At 35.9% G+C, this 12,555-nt stretch overlaps 2 pseudogenes; both read right to left on the reverse strand.

The window, feature by feature from the left end:
* Positions 1–962: 962 nt before the first annotated feature.
* On the reverse strand, positions 963–6,467 carry LOC137709035 (subtilisin-like protease SBT1.4; annotated as a pseudogene).
* Positions 6,468–9,146: 2,679 nt separating this feature from the next.
* Positions 9,147–9,344, reverse strand: LOC137749351 (small ribosomal subunit protein eS28-like; annotated as a pseudogene).
* Between the last annotated feature and the right edge of the window lie 3,211 nt (positions 9,345–12,555).

Raw genomic sequence — 12,555 nt, forward strand, 5'->3', positions numbered from 1 at the left:
TTAGGTATAAATGAGAACTTTTACTCATGCGATGCATGCATAAGTGGTGCCTCATTTGTACCTACCCCATTTATAGGGCTATTATCTTTGTATTACGTTAGTTTGGACTGTGTTATAAAATTCCTAATTGACCAAGAAAATAATACAATGAAAGGCAACATAATTGTTGTGCCCACCAAGCAACAATGGTGCGGATCATGTCACTTCTCTACCACACAATAAAGATTGTGCATGTGCACATCCAATTGAGTTTCTTTTGTTACGGTTTGACAATTAAGATCTTTTGATTGAATGGATTGGGTTTTGACTTGAATTGATGTAGAAGATAAATTGAGATTCTATGCTCGAATTCGATAGTCCGACTATAATGGGTTTCGAATTTGGATCAAGTCCAATCGGATTCAAATTCAAGCGTTTATTGAGATTGTTCCAACTACTTCCCCTAAGATGGAAAGCTTTTATTTTGGTTGCCAATCCATGAGTTTTATTGATTAAGCAAAAGTTTGATTTATGAATGGATTGAGATTTTGGTTAAGTCAAATCCAATTGAAATGTTGTGCGTTTTACAAGCATACTAACACTGACACAGTTCCAATTCCTTCACCTAGGATAGAAGATAGAAAGCTTTTCTTTTGGTTACCAATGCATGAGATCAAATCTTCTACCTTCAAAATTATGGGCTCTCTATGACCTATCTCATTTGTTGACACCTGACCATTTATTTAAACTTCACTTAATAGTGTTAAAGATGCACGGTTTGAAGTTCTTGAGTATAATTTGGTTCATTTTATTAATTTAGATTCGATTTTCACAACAGCGTAACGTATTCGAATAATCATGGCCGGCCGGCATATCCCCGGCCCTTCATATTTGTACAAATGGGCTAGCTGGTAGCTTGAAATTGCAGAAAACAAAGCAAAGTGATCACCCAAATGCTAGCTGAACAACCCTGATGCTAATTCTCACATGGAAGCTGCATACCTAGTGCTGCTCCACCTCACAGCAACTGGACTCCTCACCAGATGACTACCATCTGTCCACTCAATAAACCCATATCGCTCTCTGCCATCATAACCAACTCCTTTACTGAATGTAACCTCACAGCTCTGACTCTGGTTTTCGGCATTGTACACCAGCTCGCTCGGCGAAATGCTGATTTCAACACCAGCCGGAGCAGTCACAATCACCTTAAAAACTGCATCCGTATTGCTCCCCACATTCGTAACGACTCTCTCGTACTTAACCAGGCTTTGATCCGAGCTCAAACGACGGAAAGCGAAGGGTAATTCAGATCACCAGGACTAGACAAACTGTTCTTTGAGCATATATCAGAACCAGTTGGCTTTCCTAAGAAAACCACGATTTGTCTCGGACTGTATCCGTTTGAGCACAAAAATGCAACATAATCATTCACATTGAGATCGTAAATCAACCCGGGATTGAGAGCTCTGTTGGGATAAACATGTCCTGCTCCATGAACAAAAGGAGTCGACTCTTTCCCTATTGCAAAGTTCCTGATTTTTAGGTTTGGAAATTCCTGCCACGATCCGATAATCCGACACGACACGACACGAAATTGATAGGTATTCGAGTTGACACGATAACAAATCAGGTCGTTATCGGGTAACCTGATAAGCACCTGTTAAAATAACGGGTTGGTTCGGGTATATACATGGGTAACACAATACACGATAAAGAAAATATTAATTTTATAATTTTATAACCTTAAAAAAATACTATAATAATTATATATATTAATTTAACAATTTTATACCACAAAAAACTATAATTATATATATATATATATATTAAATTAAAATTTACAAATTGGTAACCATTGGATCGGCTTAAATATACATATCATTCAATTTTTTATGTGTTATACGTACAAAATGAATAAATTTAAATCTACTTAATAAATATATACACACACACACATATCATTGAACTTGATGGGATACGAATTCTACGAAACTAATTTCAACGATCCAACCGTCAAACTTATTTGTATATGCTTCAAGATCGCATACGCCAAAAATCGCAAAAAACAAATGTTCAGATATCAAGTAACAGGACAAAGCTTTTTGACGGTTATCAACAAAAAATCACGATTTAACAGTTATTTTAACTCTGATTTTGATGATCATTTTTTACAGCTACACTCCTTGACCCTATATGAATACAATGAATGAACTCGATCTTCAATTTAAAATATTTACACTAGTAGATACCACAAAATTTTATGTTATACTTAATGAAAGTATAAATAAACTCTTAAGTGTTAGTGTATCTATTGTTTTGATGGGATACGCATTCTACGAAATTAGTTTTAACGATCCAACTGTCAAGCATGTTTGTATATACTTTGAGATTGCATACGCCAAAAATTACAAAAAACAAACATTCAAAGATCAAGTAACAGGACAAAACTTTCCGACTATTATAAACGAAAATCATGATTTAGCGATTATTTTAACTCCAATTTTGATGATTTTTTATAGCTACACTCCTTGACCCTATATGAATACAATGAATGAATTCGATCTTCAATTTAAAATATTTACACTAGTGGATACCAATTTTGTGTTATACTTAATAAAAGTATAAGTAAACTCTTAAGTGTTAGTAAATCTATCGTTTTAATGGGATACGTATTCTACGAAACTAATTTCAACAACATACCCCAAAAATCTCAAAAAACAAACATTCAGAGATCAAGTAATGGAACAAAACTTTTCGACGGTTATCAACGAAAAATTACGATTTAACTGTTATTTTAACTCTGATTTTGATAACTTTTTGCAGCTACACTCCTTGACCATATATGAATACAATGAATGAATTTGATCTTTAATTTAAAATATTTACACTATTGGATACCACAAAATCTTATGTTATACTTAATGAAAATATGAATAAATTCTTAAGTGTTAGTGGATCTATCATTTTGATGGGATACGCATTCTACGAAACTAATTTCAACGATCCAACCGTCAAACTTGTTTGTATATGCTTCAAGATCACATACGCCAAAAATCGCAAAAAAACAAACATTTAGAGATCAAGTAATGAGACAAAACTTTTCGACGGTTATCAACGAAAAATCACAATTTAACAATTATTTTAACTCCGATTTTGATGATTTTTTACAATTACACTCCTTGACCCTATATGAATACAATAAATGAACTCGCTCTGCAATTGAAAATATTAACACTAGTGGATACCACAAAATCTTATGTTATACTTAATGAAAGTATGAATAAACTCTTAAGTGTTAGTGAATCTATTGTTTTAATGGGATACGCATTCTACGAAACTAGTTTCAACAATCCAACCATCAAACATGTTTGTATATACCTTGAGATTGTATACGCCAAATATTGCAAAAAAAAAAAAAAAACATTCAGAGATCAAGTAAAGGGACAAAACTTTTCGACGGTTATCAACAAAAAATCACGATTTAACGGTTATTTTAACTCCGATTTTGATGATTTTTTAGAGCTACACTCCTTGACCCTATATGAATACAATGAATGAATTCGATCATCAACTTAAAATATTTACACTATTGGATACCACAAAATCTTATGTTATACTTAATGAAAGTATGAATAAACTCTTAAGTGTTAGTGAATCTATCATTCTGATGGGATACGCATTCTACAAAACTAATTTCAACGATCTAACAGTCAAACTTGTTTGTATATGCTTCAACATCACATACGCCAAAAATCGCAAAAAAAAAAAAAACATTCAGATATCAAGTGATGAGACAAAACTTTTCGATGGTTATCAACGAAAAATCACAATTTAACAATTATTTTAACTCCGATTTTGATGATTTTTTACAGTTACACTCCTTGACCCTATATGAATACAATAAATGAACTTGATGTGCAATTGAAAATATTAACACTAGTGGATACCACAAAATCTTATGTTATACTTAATGAAAGTATGAATAAACTCTTAAATGTTAGTGAATCTATTGTTTTGATGGGATACGCATTCTACGAAACTAGTTTCAACGATCCAACCATCAAACATGTTTGTATATACCTTGAGATTTTATACGCCAAATATTGCAAAAAAAAAAAAGAAACATTCAGAGATCAAGTAAAGGGACAAAACTTTTCGACGGTTATCAACAAAAAATTACGATTTAACGGTTATTTTAACTCCGATTTTGATGATTTTTTACAGTTATACTCTTTGACCCTATATGAATACAATGAATGAATTCGATCATCAACTTAAAATATTTACACTATTGGATACCACAAAATCTTATGTTATACTTACTGAAAGTATGAATAAACTCTTAAGTGTTAGTGAATCTATCATTTTGATGGGATACGCATTCTACGAAACTAATTTCAACGATCTAACCGTTAAACTTGTTTGTATATGCTTCAACATCACATACGCCAAAAATTGCAAAAAAAAAAAAAAATTCAAAGATCAAGTAATGAGACAAAATTTTTCGACGGTTATCAACGAAAAATCACAATTTAACAATTATTTTAACTCCGATTTTGATGATTTTTTACAGTTACACTCCTTGACCCTATATGAATACAATAAATGAACTTGATCTGCAATTAAAAATATTAACACTAGTGGATACCACAAAATCTTATGTTATACTTAATGAAAGTATGAATAAACTCTTAAGTGTTAGTGAATCTATTGTTTTGATGGGATACGCATTCTACGAAACTAGTTTCAACGATCCAACCATCAAACATGTTTGTATATACTTTGAGATTGTATACGCCAAATATTGCAAAAAAAAAAAAAAAAACATTCAGAGATCAAGTAACGGGACAAAACTTTTCGACGGTTATCAACAAAAAATCACGATTTAACGGTTATTTTAACTCTGATTTTGATGATTTTTTAGAGCTACACTCCTTGACCCTATATGAATACAATGAATGAATTCGATCATCAACTTAAAATATTTACAGTAGTGGATACCACAAAATCTTATGTTATACTTAATGAAAGTATAAATAAACTCCAAGTGTTAGTGAATCTATCGTTTTCATGGTCGGATATTGGCTCAATTTGATGTAGTCCCTTATTTGATTGGCGGCAATTTCACCTACCTCTATTGTTGGGATGAGGTGAGCATCAGCGAGAAGCTCTTATTCGCTGTCCTTTATGTTGGCCAAGATAAACCCGAGCTCACCAGCTAGCTTCACTGCGCTTCCCTTTTCGACTCTCGCATTGCCGCCGTGATTCCAGCCGACGATTTTCCCCTGGACTTTCCATAGCTTGAGAGCCCCTGTGTAACAGTACCTGCTTCCGGCGTCTCCGTTTTAGATTAATGGAAGCTGGTGATTGATTAGAGGCTCGTTGGAGTACAACGAAACCTCACGAAAAACTCGGTTGTCACCGAGGATAACGTCTATGGGGAATTTTCTGTCAATGGTGGAAACGCTAACTGTGAGAATCCATGGAGCGATGTTGATGGCCATAAATGAGTTAGGCCCAAAATTTCCAGTCGAGGCGAAGACGAGAACACTATGTTGGGCATCCTCAAAAGATTTGATGGCTATGGAGTCTCGATCGTACGGCGGAGACCGACCACTGGCTCTGACAGATAATGAAATTATGTTAACGCCATCGACAATTGCTTGATTCATGGTAGCCGAAATGTTCGAATCAAAACACCCAAAAGACCAACAGATTTTGTAGACAGCGATTCTCGCCTTAGTGGCCCTTTGGCTTTGTCGTGAGCGTATGTGAACAAGCTCGAGTTAGCGACCTGAAAACCGGCGGCAGTGGAGGCCGTGTGGGTCCCATGGCCTTCGGTGTCTCTTGGTGACTTCGATTCATTCGATTCGTCTATTAATCGTCCGATGTGGGATTTGTACCCGTTGAAGTAGGCTCTGGCTTCGATGATTTTGTGGTTGCAGGAGAAAGACGGGAAATCCGGGGTGATGACGCAGGTGCCCTTCCATCGGGGCGGAATTCAGTCGAGACCTAAGTTCGAAAAGCTAGGGTGCTCAGGCTAGATCCTAGTGTCGAGGACGCTAACTATGACGTCCTCAGCGTAGTCGGAGTTGGGCCACAGGCCGAATGATTCAGCAAGGGCGAGGAAGCTAGGGGTATAAGTGGTGTAGACCTGACATGGCTGGTCAGGCATGATGAAGAAGATGGTAGGGTTGGAGAGTAATTGGTTGGCTTGAGAAGATGTGAGGGTGACGGAAAAGCCCTTGACGACACAGTCGTAGGTGGTCATAGGCATATAGAAGTTTGGTGGGGTATGGGACGGAAGGGATTGGATGATAAAAGTATACCAGTTATGGTAAGAAGAAGAGGGTGGGTTTCTCCGATTTAGACATGTGGACGATGAAGGTTTTTGGACGGTCGAATAGGTCGGGCGAGATGGAGAGTGCTGGAGGAAGAAGAAAACAGATGAGGGAAAAGAAGAGGAAGAGGTTGGAAAGGGCCATTGGTATCGAGTGTTTGGTTCCTAAGAAAGTGGAAGAAAATGAATAAACAAATGGGTTTGTTTGCAGAACTGAGAAAGTGGGTGTGGGGTTTACTAAGTGTCGCGTGGCTTCATAATTTTTGTGAGCAATTGATTGGTGTAGGAATTTTGGGCAGGGTCGTCCGATTGTTGTAGGTAATATATTTTATTGGTTGGATGTTTAATTTGGTATGGCAACAAATGGGTACTTGACAAATAACTGTGGGATTACATGATGGGAGAAGGATGTGGAATGGGTGAATCAAGTGGAGTATGGTCCATGATTATGATTCATGGATATACAATAAATCAAGTTGATCAAAATAATCCAATGGAACCAAAGCAAGTGGCCCAGTGGTAAAGGCACATATTTCGACTCCTAAAATACAAAAAAAAAAAAAAAAAAAGGCAAGAAGGTTCTAGGATTGAGGCTCTAAGATAGTGAGTCTGCTTGTTTTTAAAATGACTGAAAGCGTTTTTGGTGAAATGTTTTTGGAATCAATCTTCAGTAAAAATGCAAGTAAATCTTGGAAAAGTACTTAAAGTGCTTATTGGAATAGGCACATAATTGGTGCTTCTAGCTGAAAGCGCTTCAATTGCTTTTGGACCCAAAAACATTTTCTCTAAAAGCCCTGTCAATCATTTTAAAAGCACATCCAAACGAGCACCACAAAATGTACCTACTTGATTCGATTCTTTTGTTAAGTATGGCTATTTGTCATTCTAAAGGGAAATGGAGATTGGGTTTAAAGCAATCTGCTCTGATGAACCAAGCCATGCTTGCCAAGGCTAGGTGGAGATTGTTGAATCATAGTGATGGCCTATGGTCTAAGGCTTTCTCTCAAAAGTATTTGAAAAGGAATAATTGTGGTATTTTGTTGCCTTCTATTCCATCGGTCAAATGCACTGGGCTCATCTCATGGAGGGAAAAGCTAAAATGCAGTTGTGTTTTTGTTCACCGCCTCTATGCGTTCCCCTTAAACTACCTTTTTCACTAAACCAACAAGGCATTTCATTGAATGAAGCCCACTTCCCTCCTAGAATAGAAAGCCACTTTCGAGGGAGAACTCTTGCTCACAGGCTCCCTAAAACCAAGAGACGAAACAGGAGATGCATAAGATACAGAGGATACCATGGATTCAGAGTAAGCCTATATCCTAGATAAGAGAGCACCTTCAACCGACAAAGCACTTATTTCCCGCTCTTCATGCTTGGTCAAGATGTGTTAAACAGAGCCATCTTTAAAAATGTTTCTAAAGGTGGATAATGGGAAACGACTTTCGTGCAGCTCAATCCCTTGCTTTGTTCTATAGTTAGGGGTCTTTTCAATAAGGCTTGCGTAGGGGCACTCGCGTTTTTTGGCTTCCCTAAAAAATTTTGAAGTTGGTACCTATATCTAGTTCACTCGCTGAGTCTTTGTGTATCCATGGCTGAATGGTTAAAGTGTCCAACCTAATGAAGGGGCTCAAATTTGTAGGTTCGAGATAAATGTTCAACCTTATTACCAAACTAACAATCTTTATGTTTGAGAAAGAACCCGAAAAATCATATAAGTTCAAGTTCGTCTTTACAAAGAGCCGAGCTTGAGCTTGAAAAAACAATTATTTGTGTCTTGAGCACACCGTTGATCCTAAGGGTGTGGAGGTGGTGCCACCGCACCAGACCCGATTTTTCTTACCCCCCAAATTCCATGTGCAAATTAACAAGAATGTAAGTGTGGTTTAATGGCTTTTTGTGTTTTGCATTTCCCGGAAATGTATGAGTTTGGGTTTAGGGCTTAGCATCATTGGCTAAAATGTCGTCCTTAAAAACAAACAAAAAATTGTCCAACCAATATGTCTTGTAAGATTGTAACGAAAACCATTTTCTCTCCTTAAACAAGCTTTCAAAGATTCAGAGAAATTAGAAAGATAAAAAAAAATTTCAAGGACCAAAATGTAACAACTCCAAGAATTTAGGGGACAAATATGATATTAACCATATTGTACTCTTCTTTGTTGCTGATTTGCTTCCCACCATAATAGGCAGGGTGTCCTACTATTCCGAGTAATTTAGGACATGCTTAATGACCTCACAACACATCAAATCTACTCAACCATGATGCAGAGACTAGAACGCCTTCATCCACTCAACTTAATACCATGCTTAGTTACAGCCGACGATACAAGACTCAACAACTCTTCTTTGTTTGAATTGCTTCTTACAAATAGCATTAGTCAAGTGTAGAACCACAACCATATGATGTATTTTCTCATGCAAATAGCATTTAAAAGTTTGGAAATTAAAATGATTTGCAATTTAGAAAAGGAAAGTGATTTTCAAAGACCTTTTATAGAATCACACTCCCACTCTTTAGTTATCGTTATCAGATTGAATAAATAAAATGAAATTTGTTGCTCGAGAACAATAATATGTGGTCAGGGAATAAGGAAAACAAAGATTTGACATAGAAAGCAGGACCACTATTACATGTTCAAACAAAACTTAAAGCTTGTTAAGACATTTAGTTTAGAACGATTTTGTAACAAAATCTCATCACAAAAATCAGGCCTATGATGCTAGTAATACCCAGAGATGGCAACACAACAGCCATTCACCAACACAAATAACAATTGTTTACAAAGAACCAAAACAAACGACAAATAAGACCATCTCAGATTGATCACCGCAACCTTCTTGCCTCCCTCTCGGACTCGAGCAAGGTAAGGATATCCCCCTCCCTCACTGGTCCCTTGACATTCCTTATGATGAAACGGTTCTGGTCATCCAGAAATTTGACTCTCACCTAAGTCACCTGCCCACGAGATCCCGTCCGTCCCATAACCTTGATTACAATAGCATGCTTAATTGTGGATTCCATTCTAAACGAAAAACAAAATAGAAAAGAAAATTTTAGAAAACGTATATTTGATTTAGTTCAAACCCTATTATTTTGATCTAGTTCAACAGAAGACAACATTTACTAGAAGGAAAATTAGAAAAACATATTATTTTGATCTAGTTCAAAGCCTGCAACAATTCAACTTATATCGTAATTAAGCAAAGAAACATAACACATCAACTAGGACAACAAGACAACCAACCAAAGAGGTGAAAGAAAAGCGAAATGCCACCGGACTTAGGGGAGGGTACACCGTTATACAAGCATAACGAATTTACGATAATAAGTAAAACACAGGTAACCACCAAAACAACAACATGGTATTTGGTAATAGATGCCACTAGGTGAACCCAGTTTCAAAGCAAATCTAACCCATATGTTTTTACGAATCAAGCTATAAATTTTCAATAAATAAAATTGTCAGGAAAATGAAAAGGAGAAAAAGAATATGTATCCCAGATAAACATATCTAACCCATATGTTTTTACGAATCAAGCTATTAATTATTTCTTTTTGTTTTGTATTTGTGAATTATTTGGCTTTGATATGGGATTTTAGGTTTGACATCCAGTGCTCTCTCTTCTGGTGGAACAAATTGGTGGTGAACGGAGGTAATACTCATGAACTATACTGTTTATAAATCATATTAAAGAGAGGCAGATTATAGAATGCTAATACTCATAAACAAGCTAGTGAGAGCTCTAGTTATTTATGGATTGAGAAGTCTGTTAGATTTATTTAATGCAATTATTAAATGAATAATAATCCACCCAAATGTGGAGATGGCTCTTGGTAATATCTTTTAGTTACTAAGTTGATCTTGTGGAATATGCCTGTAAATAGAGGTTAGTTTTTCGACACTCCTGGTGCGTGGGTTACCAGAAGAATGTTTCCTAATTTTCTGCAGTTTTGGTTGGAACATAATCTAGACGGTTTTTAAGATGATTGAGTTTATCCTAGATAATAGAGTTTGAAAATAAAAGGATTTACTATTATCCTAATTAATGAATTAATTATCCCTTTTATCGAACTGTTCAATTATCTGCCCAATTATCAATTAGAATTTAATCTTGATTTTAATTGATTTATTTATAATTTATCTTATTGGATTGAGATAATTTTAATAAATGAGATATCTTGATTATCTCCTTAATTGTTTGATTTACTAGAATCTTGGATGCATCAGATATTCTTATAATTTTTTTAATTATCTTTGAATAAATTATTTGATTAATTTTTCATTTTTCGCTTGAATATGGAATAATTTGTTTATAAATCAATTAAATTGATTAATTGAGACTATATAGAGGTGTCTAGAAAGACTCGGCTTCCCCACAAGTGGGATTAAGGGCGCGTTTACTCATCCGTAATCAGATTGAGAGAAATTGAATTGAGGAGAAATTGGAATGAGATGAAATCAGAATTAGATTCATGTTGAAGTTGTTTACCAAAACTGTCTGGAATCGGAGTAAGAATAACATTGAAGTATATAAACTGTTTACTAATTCACATGAATCAGAATGATAACTAATGTGATTACTAAAGTACCCCTACTTTAACTAATTTATTTTATATGCTAATTATTTTTAGTAAAACTTTTATTCTTTTATTTTTTTTAATTTTTTACTAGAGAGAATAATTTTTTATCTTTTGTAAAACTTTTAAATTTTCCTAATCGCACAGATTACTTCAGATTTGATATGAAAGAATCATTTTTTATTTGCTTCTAACTCTTAATCACCCTAAACCCTAATGGAAATACCTACATAAAGTAAACTAAAATAAATTTTTACTTCCTTCTCTCTCTTCCCCCTTTCTTTTCCCAGTACGCAGTATCCACACCCCACCATCAATCTTAGGAGGAACCACGAAGCCACGACCCACCCCATCAACAAAAAAAAGAAAATGCAATTTTCAGGGTGAAAGTGATAAAAGTTCTTTCCTTCTCTTCTGTTTGGGACTGGAAATCACGATTTCCTTGAGGATTTGGGCGTTCATTGTTCCAGATCATGTTCGTCGTTGTGCCGTCGTTTCAAACCCCGGTCGATCGTTGTGCCAAATCGCAGGCGTTCGTCGTTCAGTGCTACTGCATCGTTTCAGATTGCGAAGGTGGGGTGGTATGTGCTGTGAGAGAAACAAATATAGAGGGGAGTTTTGTGCAGTTTTTTGGTGCAGTTTTGTGCAGTTTTTTGCTGCAGTTTTTGTGCAGCTTAGCTGCTGTTTTTTGTGCAGTTTAGCTGCTGTTTTTTGTGCAGTTTTTTGCTGCAGTTTCAGTGCAGTTTTTCGTGTTGTTTTGCTGCTGTTTTTCTGTTGTTTTTCTGCGTTTTTTAAGCAGTTTGGCTGCATTTTTTTGGCAGTTTTGCCGCTGTTTTTTGCTGCATTGTTGTTGTTGCTGTTTTTGGTGCAATTTTGCTGCATATTCATTAATTAATATACAAGGAAAATAAGACCGTCTTATGCATAAATATGTGTATATTTTAAATTGTACATTTTTTTCTCAAAAACCAAACCGAAACCATTTGAAACCGCATCGAACCGAACCAAACGGTTTGGTTTCATTTCGATTTTGGTTTCAAAACTGCACCGCACCGCACCACAAAAAGTTTCAGTTTCGGTTGCGGTTTCAATTGAAACCGCACCGCGCCCATCCCTACTGAAAACCGTGAAGATAATGAGAAGAAAAACCGATGGAGCACTGTTAATGAACAATAGTTTTCGCCGAGTTTTAGAAGAGAGTAATATCATAAATTTTAGCGAAAGATTTATCCCATTTGCTTTTATTTAGGCAACTCGGAAAGGTAACAGGTGGAACGTAAGGCTTGGGTGCCCTGTGGTAATTGGACGCAGCCAAAGGGGCTATTTGTTGACTTGAGGAGTTGTCCCAGCAATCAGAATAGGTCTATCCATGTCCAATTTTGGATTGCTCCCCGTGAGCTTCTTTGGTGGCTCCTCCTTAATCTCTTTTTTCTTCAACCTTTTCCCCTGAATCATTAATTAAAACATCAGTGGATTTATAATTTAGTTCAGTATTAATTACCTTACCACTCCAAAGTATTGTTATCGCCTTGGCTTGTTCCAGTCGGCTTGGAAATTTTCCAAGAACATGGCTTCGCATAGCATCTGTAATCTGTCCAACTTGTACCTCCAGCCTCCTTAAAGATGCCTCTTGTTGAACTTTTATTTCATTGCT

Source organism: Pyrus communis, chromosome 11 (genome assembly GCF_963583255.1).
Source record: "Pyrus communis chromosome 11, drPyrComm1.1, whole genome shotgun sequence".
Lineage (NCBI taxonomy): Eukaryota > Viridiplantae > Streptophyta > Magnoliopsida > Rosales > Rosaceae > Pyrus > Pyrus communis.